We start from the raw sequence: 14,042 nt of genomic DNA on the forward strand, positions 1-14,042 counted from the left end.
AAGGAAGGAAGGAAACCTGTCTGTTTACACAATAATGCAGTTAAAATGAATTTTGTCAACAGGCAATTTCACCTGTAGTGAATTTTCTTTACTGTTGGTCAAGGTAAATTGATTGGAAAATTAATCTCCAATAAATAGAAGACTTCACTGATTAAATGTCATGGTGTTAACAGACTGGATTTGTTTTCTCACTACTCTTGAGAAAAAAATGGAGTCAAGGAGAAAGAGAAGGGGATTATGGGATGGGATATAGCCCGGTGGTAGAGCACTTGCCTAGCATGTGCAAGGCATTGGGTTCAATCCCCACTCCCCCCACACACACACAGGAAAAGAAACAGAAAATTGAGGAAATTTCTTAGAATTCATTGTTAATATTCATCTCTGTCTTCATAATTTAGAACTCTAATCCAGATTACTATGATTGATGTTCTAAATTAATCTTGTATTCCGTGATATACTGTAATTAGTATTATAAATATAATATGATTTCATTTAAAAAATAAAGATATTGAATCATAAGCATGTTTGAAGATTTTTTTTTAAACTGAGGCTCTTAATTGTTATATACTTGAAATTAAACTGTCAGAACACATATTGCTTTAAGCTATTTAAATTCAGAGATTCTCAAGTTTTTGATCTAGGGATTCATCACACGTTTTAAAATTATTGAGGATCCCAAAGAATTCTTTTTTATGTGTATTATATCTATTGATATTTATTGTTAGTAGTGTTGATTTTTTAAAAGTTGTAACCTAAAATAATAAACTGTTAGTCCATTTAAAAGTAACAACCACATCTTCATTACATATTAACATCACAGCCATTACATCCTCACATGTTAAGGAACCTCTGGAAAAATCCAAAGTATATTCATAAGAAAATGCAAAGGGCAAATAACATCTTGGGATTATTATGAAAATAGTTTTGATTTCACAGATGCACTGAAAAAGTATCAGTGTTCCACAGAAGCTATAGACTACATTTGAGAATGATTAGTCTAATTGTTCCTTAGCCTTGTTAGCAAAGCTATCTTTTCAATCTAAGCTACTATTATTCTGGGAATAAATAGTAAGAATACTTATAAAACTCTTGATTTTCCAACACTAGATGCAAATATATAATTGGCATGTTATCAATTTTCTTATCATCTTTGACATGAAAGCAATACAATAAGAAATACAGAGGTTGTGTTCAGTGTGGCCTGAGCCCTGCATTCTAATCCTAATTCTTTGCTGTGGGGCCTTTGGTACGTCAGTTACCCTCTCTAAACCTCTGTGTCCTATCTGTAAAATGAGTATGATACTATGACTTTCCTCAAAGGTTTGTATAATGATTAAATAAAATAGCCTATGTAACAGAAGACTTGTTTTCCAGCCCTTTTCCCCCTTTCAAATAACTTAAGGTTCTAACCATCAGTAGGTAGGCCATAATACTCCTGCATGAAAGCCCTCTCTCCCTGATCTGCACACCCTCAGATAGGCAAACTGAGGAACTGGATCCCTGAGTCACTGCTAGGAGGAAAGCTGCTTAACTGAAACTGAGTAAGAAATAAACCTTTGTTGTGCCAGGCCCTCACAATCTGGGGTTGGTTCACTATTGCACTGCAGTCTAGCCCATCTTTACTAATACACAAGGGCAGGCTATTTGAGTGGGGGAAAGAGAGGGCTCCAAGGAGGCGACACTTAAATAGAAATTTCAAAGTTTAGAAGGAAACAGCTACCTAAAGTGCCAGTGGAAAGGCATTCCAAGCAAGGGAACAGAACATGCAAAAGCCCATAGGTAGAGAGAAAAGTTCAGCTGACCAGCCACAAGCAAGGAGGAGCTGGTGCAAGGTAAGCCTGAGGAGAAGTCATAAGATCAAACTCTCTGAAGTACCAAGACTCCCAAACAGCTGATGCCCCAAAGAAGAGGTACTTCTGTATCATCACTACCCACTCCTCCGTTTGAGTCACAAAACCCTGGGTGACCCCAGGGTTGAGGTTGGCTATCCTTCATGGCACCAATTTGCAGCCAAAGAGTTATTCTAAGGAAATGTTTAAAAAAAAAACTATAGGGAATTAAATTCAGGTGGTATCATGAAAAGATAACTGTAATGGATTCCTGATATTACTGCTCCTCGCCATCTTTACGTTTTAAGTGCCTCTGTAGGAACTGACCATGTAGAAAAGAGACCAAGGCAACTGCTCTGCTATTCTGAAGCAATACGCTGCAGAAACTGCAGCATGCGGGTTTTTCATTTTGCTGGTCAATCACATTTGTTCACAGCTGCCTGACAACAACCGAAGTGGTGCCTGATGCTCTTGTTCAGCCACACAATGGAAGCAGCAGCTTGGGGAGAAGTTTCCAGTCTTATGTGCTGGTGGGTTTTGCAGTCACATTGTGGCTTTCAGATGAACCATGCTGAATAAATATTTGTTAAGCGGCTCAATGAATGTTACAATACAGAACCATCACACCAAATTATTGCCTACCTCACTACTACAGATTTTAAGTTCAAATTCCACTTATTAGATACCTTGGAGTCAATGATGCTGAAGAATTAGTGGTTGTTTTCATTCTTTGTATGTGTTTCGTTAACCTGGGGTTCAGTAATTGCCACTGATGTGGTACATGTTTGGGCAAGAAATCATGACAGTCTATCTTTTGACAGTGCCAAGAAGAGGGATAGAGCTTGCCTTTCCATCCTCTGTATGCTAAGTTGTATGTAAAAAAGTAGGTACATTGCAGAACAGATCAAAATATTTCATCCAAAGGAGAAGAGCAAATTTTCAAATGAAGCTGCTAGCTTGTAGTTCCAAAGGAACTCATACATTACAGCAGTGCCCCTTCCCAGACATCATAGGGCATTTGGAGTTCAAGTTATTCTAATAGGATGTAAGAAAGTGAGGGTCGAATTACAGTAAATATGACCAGGGAGGATGAAGTGCCCAGGATCCCCAGCAGGATCCCAGATTGGCAGCCACCACACAGTCATGGGCCAGAAATATGTTTTATTTGTCCCACACAGACTTGGCTTTCATGATGTCTTGTTTGTTTGTTTTTGTCAACATTTAAAAGTAGAAGCATGCCAGATAAAAAATCATGATCTCTGGATTTCTTTGAGAAATTTGAAATGCATGGGTCCACGTGCCCACAAGAGAGCAATGATCTAGAATGGAGCTGCCCCTCCCCTCGTTGGGTAGTATGCTCGCTTCAGCTTGCCACTGTCCCCTCCGCTCCTTGTGGTCCCACCTGTGCCAGCTTCATTCAGTCACAGTTCTGTTGGAGTCTCCAAGGGTGCATCCATAAGTAGCATCTTACTTTTCCTTCTCTGGGTTCTAAACAAGATGATAAAGAAAACAATAGGTAAAGCTGAGGCCAAACCGCCTCTTTACTTAGGAAGAGAGAAGACGTGGGAGACCATGGCTTCTGTGGAACACCACACTGACTTACCCAGCTGGGTTACGGGCAACTAGGTTCAGGGCAGGGCTCCCACATAATTCCTACAGCACAGAGGAGCAGAGGAAGAGGGTGGGCTCTGTGGGAGGCCGCCTTGAACAGGACACCTCTTTAAGCCTTGGGTAAGGAGGCATTGGACTGGCATTGTACCCGCTGCATGCATGTGGACTACCTCTGCTCAGCAAGAGAGGTGCAGCTCTGGGATTGGGCATCACCCGATGGGGCTGCACTACACCCACCTGTTTGTTGTTAACACACTCCTTTGCCTTACTTGGGTAGAATGTTCCATGGAATGCCTCCCCCTGTATAAAACCGGGGATCAGAGAGTCTGGTGGTTCTCTTGCTGCTTGCCTCCTGCCTCCTTTGCTCCCCTTGCCTTCCAACAGGGGAGCTTGAGCTTGCTGAGCCGTCTCTGACCCCCCAAAAAGGTATTTCTGTGTCTGTGGTCTTTTCATCGCCAACCCACATTCACACAGAGCGAACGTGAATCCGTCATTCACACGGGACATGGACGACAGGGCTCTGCCTACAGGCCTACTCCAGAAGGAAAAATGAGGGGACTGAGCCACGCATCAGGAGCTTATTGTTCCTAAAGCATGTGAAAGGGCAGAGAGGCCTGCAGGGACAGGGAGCTCCTTGCCCCTGCATGCCTCACTAACCTGGTCCTCATGGCTCTGGAGGTGATGAAGGCTAAAGAAAGATTTCTTCAACATGCCAAGCCAAGACCACCCAGTGCCCTGCCCGTGGTCATTCTAACTTTGTTTAAGGGGCCCTTAGCTCAAGAAAATATGGTAAAATATGGTAACATTCAGTCACCATAGAAACAAGAACTAAAAAGAAAGAATCAGAGCCCACCATCCACTGGGGTAAATCAATAGGAGTGAAGAACATTGAAAGCTACAGCAAAAGCCAGGAACTAGGGGTAGGGGGCGGCACACAAGATGTGCTGATGAAATAGATGCTAAATTCAGGAAAACAAGAAAAGGCCCAAGCTCAAACTGGTGTTCAAGCAGAGGCCAGTGGCCAGGGTAAGCTATAATCATCACAATCACTGAGATCTGGTGGATCCTTCACATTTGAGACCCTGCAAAGTAGGGTGAGTAACCCCTAGAGTGACCCCCAAAGACCAGTTGAGGGATTACAGAACCAGTCACACTGGCTCTGAAGCCCTTTCCCTCTCCTGGCTTGCTGTTTTAACCAAATGTAAGTGACTTCCTTGAGAGCAGGTGCAGCCTGTGGCCTGCGAGGTGGCCAGGATTCGATCATTTATAGGACTGCAGCTCTGGAGCCAGGGCCCTGGGCTCGGGCTGGGACACTCTGGGCCAGCCACTCAGGGCGAGCCAGAGCTCCGTGGCCTCTCCCTGCCAGTGTGCGCTCTCTAGTCTCTTGCTGTGTACTTTCTGGCCTGTGGTGCTAGATCTGATGGCTCCCAGTCTCTGGCTGCCCACTCCTCACCTCATACCACAGAGCAACACCTGACCAAAGGAGGAAGGCAGGGAAAAGCGGAACCCCTGGGGGACATGAATTGACCTCCACAGACACTGGGTGTGGCCCTTAGCAACAAAGGTTTCAGAAAAACAGGAAAGCCATGCGGCAGGACAACTGTCTGTAAGGAGCTTCCTTGACTCCTGGGTCCACCACAGTGCCACCAGCAGACAAGCCCCACACATACCTACACAGGGTCACGTTCACTCAGTGGTTCTCCAAGAGAGCAACTGTTTGAAATTCCTCAATAGGAAATGTTTTTAGAAGGAACATATGGGGACTCAAAGAGGGGCTAAATATAAACCTGTATATACAGAACTGAATCAGGAGCAAAGAAAATTTGTACAGAAAGAGCTGGATGCTGAGGTTTTTCTCCCAAGACAGGTTTTTCAGTAGGTATGGGGTATGTGTTTTGCTATGTATGTGAATTTCTAGAACACCAGAGTTACCTAAAATTAAAAATGAAAATTAAAAAAAAACATATTCTGAATGCCAAGAATAATTCTGATGCCAATTATGTTATAGAAGTACCTGACCTGAGGCTGTATGTGACAGCTTTCATCAGAATAAAACCCATTTGGTTTTGTTATGGACTTAGAGGTGATTGAATGGAGCATAATGTTTCTAATATATGTTTCAAGAGCAAGCATTTTTTTTTTTAAGCTGAAAGAACCCTAGGAGAAATTTCTACATCATTTAAACTGAAAGGCGAAAAGGCAAACTTTGAAGTTAAGGAATGAAAGAAATTTCCATGGCCTAAAAAAAAAAAAGAAAGAAAGAAAGAAAGAAATGAATAACATTTCCTGAGCAACTATCACATGCAAGATCATTGGTGGATATTCCCTCATTTGATTTTGAAAATATAGTAGTCCCCACTTCTCTGTGGGGGATACATACCAAGACCCTCAGTGGATGCCTGAAATCATGGATATTACCAAATCCTGCCATGTTTTTTCCTATACATGCATGCCAGTGATAAAGTTGAATTTATTAATTAGCATAATAATAGATTAGCCATAACTAAAATGGAATCATTTTAACAATACAGTATAATAAATTGTATGTGAATATGCTATCTCTCTTTCTAAATATCTTATGGTATGTTTGCCTTTAAAAAAATTTTTTTTTAGTTGTAAATGGACACAATACCTTTACTTATTTTTTTTATGTGATTCTGAGGACAGAACTCAGTGCCTCACACGTGCTAGGCAAGTGCTCTACCACTGAGCCACAATCCCAGTCCCATATGTTTGCCTTTGCATTCAAAGAAAGAACTGTACAGCTTCTCTTTGGCATAACCATATTACCAGTATCACCTCTCTTGTTACTTATTATCCTTTGGGCCATCATTAAGTAATAAGGGTTAACTGAATAAAAGCATTGCAATGCCATGACAGTGCAATTAATAATTAGATGGCTGCTAAGTGACAAACAGGCAAGTAGTATATATGGTTTGGATACACTAGACAAAGGGACAAGTCACATTCTAGATTGGACAGACAGGGACTGAGCAAGATTTCATCACACAATTCCAAATGGCATATAATTGAAAACTTATGTATAATTTATTTCAGGAATTGTCCACGTCATATTTTTGAAGGATGGTTGACCAAGGGTAACTGAAACTGCAGAAAGTGAAACTGTGGTAAGGAGGGACTACTGTCTTGCTATAAGGTAAAGAGATGATTATACTCTCTTTAGAGTCCAAAAAATCTCAATGCTGAAAATCACATTAATATGTGACAGACTTTGGATCCAAAGCCAGATGAAATGTGGTTGTACGGCTCCAAAGCCCCTTGACCTTTCAATTACAGCATGAATTCTCGTGGTAGCATCATTGGGCCCTGGTCCCGTTTGCCTTGTTTCCCCCAACCCAAAGTTTCCAACTAAAAATCTATGGGATGATTTTCCTTTTTTCTTTAAAGAAAGGTTTCAACCATGAACACACTTGCTAGTAGATTTTTCTGGAAAGAAATTTCCTTGTAACTTTGATTTGTATGTCGTTATTTTTATTATTTTAGTTTATGCTTCTATATTATATGACATGAATATTTCTTTGAACAGAGACCTTACATGTTTTCACAGTATGTGATGTGAATATTTTACTCAATTGAATCATTAGGAAGCATAATCTAACAGCATTGGGCGGGTTCTGACTAGACTCATGCTTTCCCTTAAATGTCAATGGCAATTTTTAAGTAAGCAGAGGAGTTACTTGGAGGCAGTGGAAAATAGAGAGACTGGGAAAGAATGCTAGTGCTGCTTGCTCCTCGGGGTGGATCCATAGAGTTTACATTAGATGGCACTGGGTTCAGCTTGCTGGATAGTAGTTTCAAGTGCTCTCTGTGACAGACCATAGAAAATGCTGGTTTTGTAGACAGCTGACTATAAAACTCCTTGAGAAATGTATGTCTTGTGTCTACTCACACAAAACACAACCCATTTTTCTGCAAATGCACTAGATCAGTGGATTCCAAAGCAAAGGAACCCAAATGGAAATGTCACTGAACAAGAAGATTATATATATATATACACACACACACACACACACCTTGCCCTTGAAAATGCTGAGTTCTGTGTGATATACTTATATGTGTTTAATACATTCATATTATAGTACCTGTATAAACTAAAGGTATAGACTTTATTAATTGATGTATGTTGGAAAGGCTTGACTGAAAATTGCTTACCACCATGAGTGCAAAACTAAAAAAGCTTGAAGACTATCTATCTAGAAGGAGGTGAACATCAATGAGTAACGGTTGTGAGAGGTCACACTAAGTTCTTAAGATGTCACAGATAAGACCTGGCCAGGTGCAGTGGCTCACGTCTATAATCCCAGTGACTTCAGAAGGAGCCTGAGGCAGGAGAATTGCCAAGTTTGATGGCATCCTGAGCAACTTAGTGAGACCCTGTCTCAAACAGAAAATAAAAAGGACCAGGAATGTAGCTCAGTGGTTAAAACTGAAAAATTAAAAAAAAAAAACCAAAAACCCTGAATTGCCTACGTTGTGATACAGAGAGAGGAGAAGCTGCTGAGAGCAGGGTACAACTGGACCTCTTCCTGCTTTCCTCCTTACCAATGAGGGCAACCCCTGTGAGGCTGCCTTAAAAGCAGGTGGGTTGGGCCCATCACAAACAATCCTTCCACTGCCTGAGCAGCCACAAGTTGCAGTCCCTGGACCCTCCCCAAGTCCATGTGCTTGGGTCCATCAAGGAAGAGAAATGGCAAAAGACTTCAAAAATGTAATGTATTTAATGGGTTAAGGAAGTAAACAAACAATTCTCAAAAGATATACGATTGATCAACAATTATATGAAAAAAACGTTCAACATCTCTAGTAATTAGAAAAATGCAAATTAAAGCTGCTCTAAGATTTCATCGCACTCTAGTCAGAATGGCAGTTATCAAGAATATAAACAACAATAAGTGTTGGCAAGGATGTGGGGGGAAAGGCACACTCATACATTGCTGGTGGGACTGCAAATTAGTGCAACGCCTATGGAAAGCAGTTTGGAGATTCTTCAGAAAACTTGAAATGGAACTGCCATTGGTCTTGTTTATCCTACTCCTTGGTTTATATCCAAAGGACTTAAAAACAGGGTACTATAGTAATGCAGCCACATCAATGTTTATAGCAACACAATTCATAATAGCTAAACTGCAGAACCAACCTAGATGCCCCTTCAATAGATGAATGGATAAAGAAACTGTGGTATATATACACAATGGAATATTACTCAGCATTGAAAGAGAATAAAATTATGGCATTTGCAGTTAAATGGATGGAATTTGAGAATAGCATGCTAAATGAAGTAAGCCAAACCCAAAAAAACAAAGACCAAATGTTTTCTCTGATAAGTGGATACTAATCCCTAAGGAGGTGGAGGCATTGGATGAGTGGAGAAACTTTGGATTGGGCAAAGGGGAGGGAGTGGAGGGAAGGGAACACGAGGATAGGAAAGATGGTGGAGTGAGATGGACATCATTACCCTAAGTACATGTATGATTGCACAAATGGTGTGATTCTACTTCATGTACAACCAGAGAAGAAAAAAACTGTGCTCCATTTCTGTACAATGAATCAAAGAGCATTCTGCTGTCATGTATAACTGATTAGAACAAATTAAAAAATTTAATGTATTTAACTTATAAGAAATGTGCATTAAAACTGTAAGAATGCCCTATTCTTTGAACACTAATTTCAGAGATTTAAACCAAGCAGCAGATGGTCAGGTTAAAGAAGAGGCATTCCTGTGTTTATCCAGTGGGGCAGAGATTGGCAAAATCTTTATGTAGGTAATTCGAAAATACTAATCAAGAGTTCAAAATGTGTGTACATCCACCCACTCATCAATTTCTCTTCTGGGGATTTCCCAAAGGAAATACTCAGATTTGTCAAAAAGGTTTAAATACATAAATGCATGTTATTCAACCACATTCATTGGGTGCCTTTTACCTCTCTACTAGATGCTGCAGCACAACAAAGAACAAAATAAAAAAGGTTTTGGTCCTTGCAGAGGTTATTAATAATCTCTGAAATACTTTTAACAGGGAAAAGTCAGAAATCAACCAAATGACCAATATTAGTATTCCTTTTTGCCATTATGAATTACCATGCCGTCATTGTAGATTACATTATTGGAAGACGCTGGAAAATGTTCACACTGAGTGAGTGGAGAAAAAAAGTAGTTAACAAAGCAGTGCATGAAATATAAACCTTCTCATGGCCTTGAGTATTCAGAGAAGAGTCTGCAGCTCAGCCCAGCTTTCGAGACAGCTGTAATACAGAATAAGCAGACTTCCCTTTCATAAGGAACAAAACAGAACAGACAAAAAATTGTTGGGAAATATGATCATTTCTTTCAACTTCATGAATATTTTACTTGGAGGAACTAGAAGACAGGTAACACCAAACAATGAATGGATAAACAAGATATCTTGTGTCCTTACAATGAAATCCTATTTAGCCATAAAAAGGAAAGAAGTATTGATACATGTTATAGTATGGATGAACCCTGAAAATATCAACTAAACATTTTCATGATAAATGAGAGAAAACAGCAACAAAAGACCATATGTATGTATGTTTGGCTATATGCATTATATAATGCTATTTGTGTGAAATGTCCAGAATAGAATAAATCTATAAGACAGAGAATGAATAGTAGTTGACCAGGTTTGGGGATGATGGGGTGGGGGGAAGTCATTGCTAACGGGTGTGAGATTTCTTTTTCAGATGATGTGCTAAAAATGATTGCACACTCTATCTGGGTGAGTTTTGTAGTATGTGGATTATAGTTCAATAAAGCTCTTTTTAAAAAAACAAGTCTTTAAAGCTAATAATTCGTCAGATTAATGTGTTATATTAGTACATATGACTATAGTACAATGTGATAATCTCTTCATGAATTTTATGACTGTTTTATAAAACATTTTTTGAAGTTTTTTATTGTAAATTTTTTTTTACATAGGATTATTCTATGTCTTCATAAAGGAATTACCTCTATGTCTTCATTTTAGCACAAGGAGCAACACTATTAAAAATCTGAGCTTACCTTTTTTTTTCTTCCCCAAACCTCAATAAGGTAGTTAAATTATAAATTCAATAATAGCCAGAAATATATTTGCCAAGTCAATGGGTTTCAGTTTTTTTAATGCTATCCATGCTAAGAAATGTTTTATTTTGCCCCGTAGTACATAATGACATAAAATAAACCTAAACAGAACTTCCATGAATTGATATTTTCCACAACTATAATACACTACTACTGTAACTACTGCTATGCTAGACTCTGATATTTTATTTTTCATTTAATTTATTTTATTTCATTTTTGGAAATGTGCTTGTAATTCAGTAAGTTGACTCACTAATGTATCCCCCCAAATAGATCTAAATCATCTTTAGCTCACTGGCTATCAGAAAATATGAGTTCATACTTGGAAAAAAAAAACTCCCAAAAACAAATGTATAGAAGTTAACTAGCATTTTTTATGGGAAATGCACAGTAGATCAGTCTGGTAAGTCAAGCAATCTAGATATAAAGATAAATCATAAGAAAATGTCTTTGAACTTGACTCCATGGGGAAGCCTTCTCATTGAGATGGAAGAGAAAGAAAATGGATTAATGAGGTTAAAAACCAAAAAACACTGAGAGATTAGAGAACACCTCCAACAAAAGCTGTCTACCAAAAAAGACAGAGAGAAAGGGTTAAACCAGGCATGATGGTGCATGTCTGTAATCCCAGCTGTATTGGAGACTGAGGCAAATGGATCACAAATTCAAGGCCAACTTGGGCAACTTAATGAGAGCCCATCTCAAAATAAAAAAGGCTGAAGGTGTAGTTCTGTGGTAGGGTACGCATTCTTAAGGCCATGGGTTCAAGCCCCAATACCAAAAGGAGAGAGAAGGCAAGCTGTATGCCAAGATTCTGGTTACCTTATCTCATCCCTCATATTCTTCAAGCTTTAGATTCTGATATTCAGGGCCCAGTGACATCTTGGCATTAGGGCTAACAGTTACCTGCCCTTTCTAGTTCTTAGCTCAACCTCAGAAATAATACCAGGGCTAATCACATTATCACTTTATAATGAAAGTCTAATAACAGTGTTGAATGGAAGTGCTGTTGGCCAAGGGCCCCTGTTTACTAAATATGTCTCATTTGAAAGATCTGACCCAAGTATCTGACAATCAAAAAGAAATATCTTTTCATCCTGCCATTATTTGTTCGCAGTTATGCCATCTGGCTCACATTACCAGAAGAAAACTTGGCATGCACATTCAGCCAGAATGACCATCGGTTCTCAAAACATCTTATTTTCTCTTTGCCAGAAACAAAGTGACAACTGATTTCAAAATGTAACTACTTATCATGTAAAGCAAATGACTTTTTTTTTTCAGTAATACTCTCAATAGTAGGATTGGAAGAGAATTTTTGGCGTCATCAGATGTCTCAAACTGTGTCCTAACAGTGTAACTAATTTATATTTTCCTGTGTTTGATTTTGAAATTTTAATTCAATTTAATAAATACTTTTGATCACCTGCTATATGAAATGGAATGAGCTAAGCAGTGAGAGGATTCCAAATTGTATTAGCCAGGGAAATGGCTCTAGCTCTGTAATAAATAAAACATTAGATTACAGTGACTTCACCCAATAAACTTTTATTTCATTCACTTAACAGCACAGGGTTGCTGTTCTAGGTCAGAAGGCAAATTTCTTCCAATGATAAAGCAGTGATCCCAGTTCCTATCTGGAGTTCTTCTATCCTGCACAGTATGAGATTCTTCTGCTTCAAGCTAAGAAAGTGAAAGACCTGACCACTTCTTAAAACGCCCAGCCCAAAAGTGACATCCACTACTTCCATGTGCATTCTGCAGTTAAGAACAAGTTGCACAGCCACACCTGGATACAAACTATTGACCCACACAGCCATAACAGGATAGTCACTTCTCTATAACAAGTTCACAGTAGAAATGGATGGGAACAAGCTGGAGATGTCTGATTTATATCACATAAGAAGTGGCTTCTAGTTCAAAGAACCTTTCTCAGAAGAAGTATTAACTAAATGAAGAGATATTTACAGATAGGAAGATGCAATATTGTCAAGCAGTGTTTCCAAATTTGATCTATAGATTAAATGCAATCACAATCAAAATCCCAGCAAATTATGTTGTGGATATCAATGTGCTGATCCTAACAGACAGGCAACGAGACCCAAATAACCAACACAATATTGAAGGAGAAGAACAAAGTTGAAGGATTGGCTTTACCCACTTCAAGACTTATTGTAAGGCTACAGTGATCAAAAAAGTGTGGTGGCAATAATAGAACAGTCAGTCGGATAGATTGATGGAACCGAATGGAGAACCCAGAGGGGACCCACGTAGATACCCTCAACCAATCTTTTTTTTTTATCTGCTTGTTCAATAAGTTTATTATCTGAAAAAAACTTCATAGAAAAACTGTTATTTGGTTTAGCTCTCAGCAGCCAGTTCCTGAGCTCTGAGGAAGCTTGCCTTCTTTTTAGCTACCCGATCTGTCTTGTGAGCAAGGGACATTTTAGGTCCCCACCTTGTCTTTTTAACTTCTCTTTTGGGCTTTCTCATAGACTGACTTCTCTCATATAGCAGAATGAGCTTTCTTGTACATCTCCTCCATGTCAGGGGTAATGTTGTTCTTTATATACTAAGAAAATTGTTTCTTGTAAGCATCTTCATCTTCTTCCATTAGATAATGCATATAATCTGCAACATTCTGACCCATAATGTGTTTCCAGTGTATTTCTTCATTGAACTCCTTGCTTTCAGAATCATAACCAGGGAATTCTTTGGTACTATGGGGGATAGACAAGCCTCCATCCACAGCTCACTTCAGGGCCCCCAAAACTTTATTGCCAGTTGTAGTTCTAGCAAGGCCTGCATCCAAATAGTAGGTGAAGGCACCAGGTTGACCATCAACGCTTTCCACATTGTATTCATCTCCAGTCACCTTCACTTGGCCTTCATAAATCTTGTCCATACCAAACCTATTGAGAAGCCTGCAGGCCAGCAGCAGGCCAGTACAATATGCTGCAGCATAATTTGTTAGGCCAACTTTCACACCATATTTTGGTAGTTCATGTGCATATGCTGCGCAGACTATCATATCCCCTTCTATACGGGCATAAGCAATCTGGCAAATGATATCTCTGTCAGTTACATGAACTATCATCCTGTATTTGGGTGTGTAGTACTTACTTTTGTCCTGGATCACCAAGCATTTCTGAGCCTAGTAATCAGTTTTGCCCTCTCATCTTCTTCTAAATTTCACCTGATATCTCTTAAAGTAGGCCTTATTCTTGACAACTTTAACAAACCCCATCCTGCGGAACAGAGACCCGGCCAGGTCTGCGGATCCACACAGACCTGCAGGCCCAACAGCACTACAGGGGAGAAAAGATCAACCCATCTTTGACAAAGGAACTAAGGCAATACAATGGATCAAAGACCGTCTTTTCAACAAATGGTGCTGGAGCTGGACACTCACATACAAAAAAATACATAAATACATAGTCTAGACACAGATATTACACTCTTTTTTTATTTTTTTTAGTTGTCGATGAACCTTCATTTTA

At 39.4% G+C, this 14,042-nt stretch overlaps 1 pseudogene; it reads right to left on the reverse strand.

Annotated features, from left to right (window-relative positions):
• Positions 1-12,878: 12,878 nt before the first annotated feature.
• Positions 12,879-13,798, reverse strand: LOC124105774 (large ribosomal subunit protein uL18-like; annotated as a pseudogene).
• Between the last annotated feature and the right edge of the window lie 244 nt (positions 13,799-14,042).

This window comes from Marmota monax, unplaced genomic scaffold, assembly GCF_021218885.2.
Source record: "Marmota monax isolate L192 unplaced genomic scaffold, Marmota_monax_Labrador192_F-V1.1 WCK01_AAM20220418_F8-fsc00095, whole genome shotgun sequence".
NCBI classification, from domain to species: Eukaryota; Metazoa; Chordata; class Mammalia; order Rodentia; family Sciuridae; genus Marmota; species Marmota monax.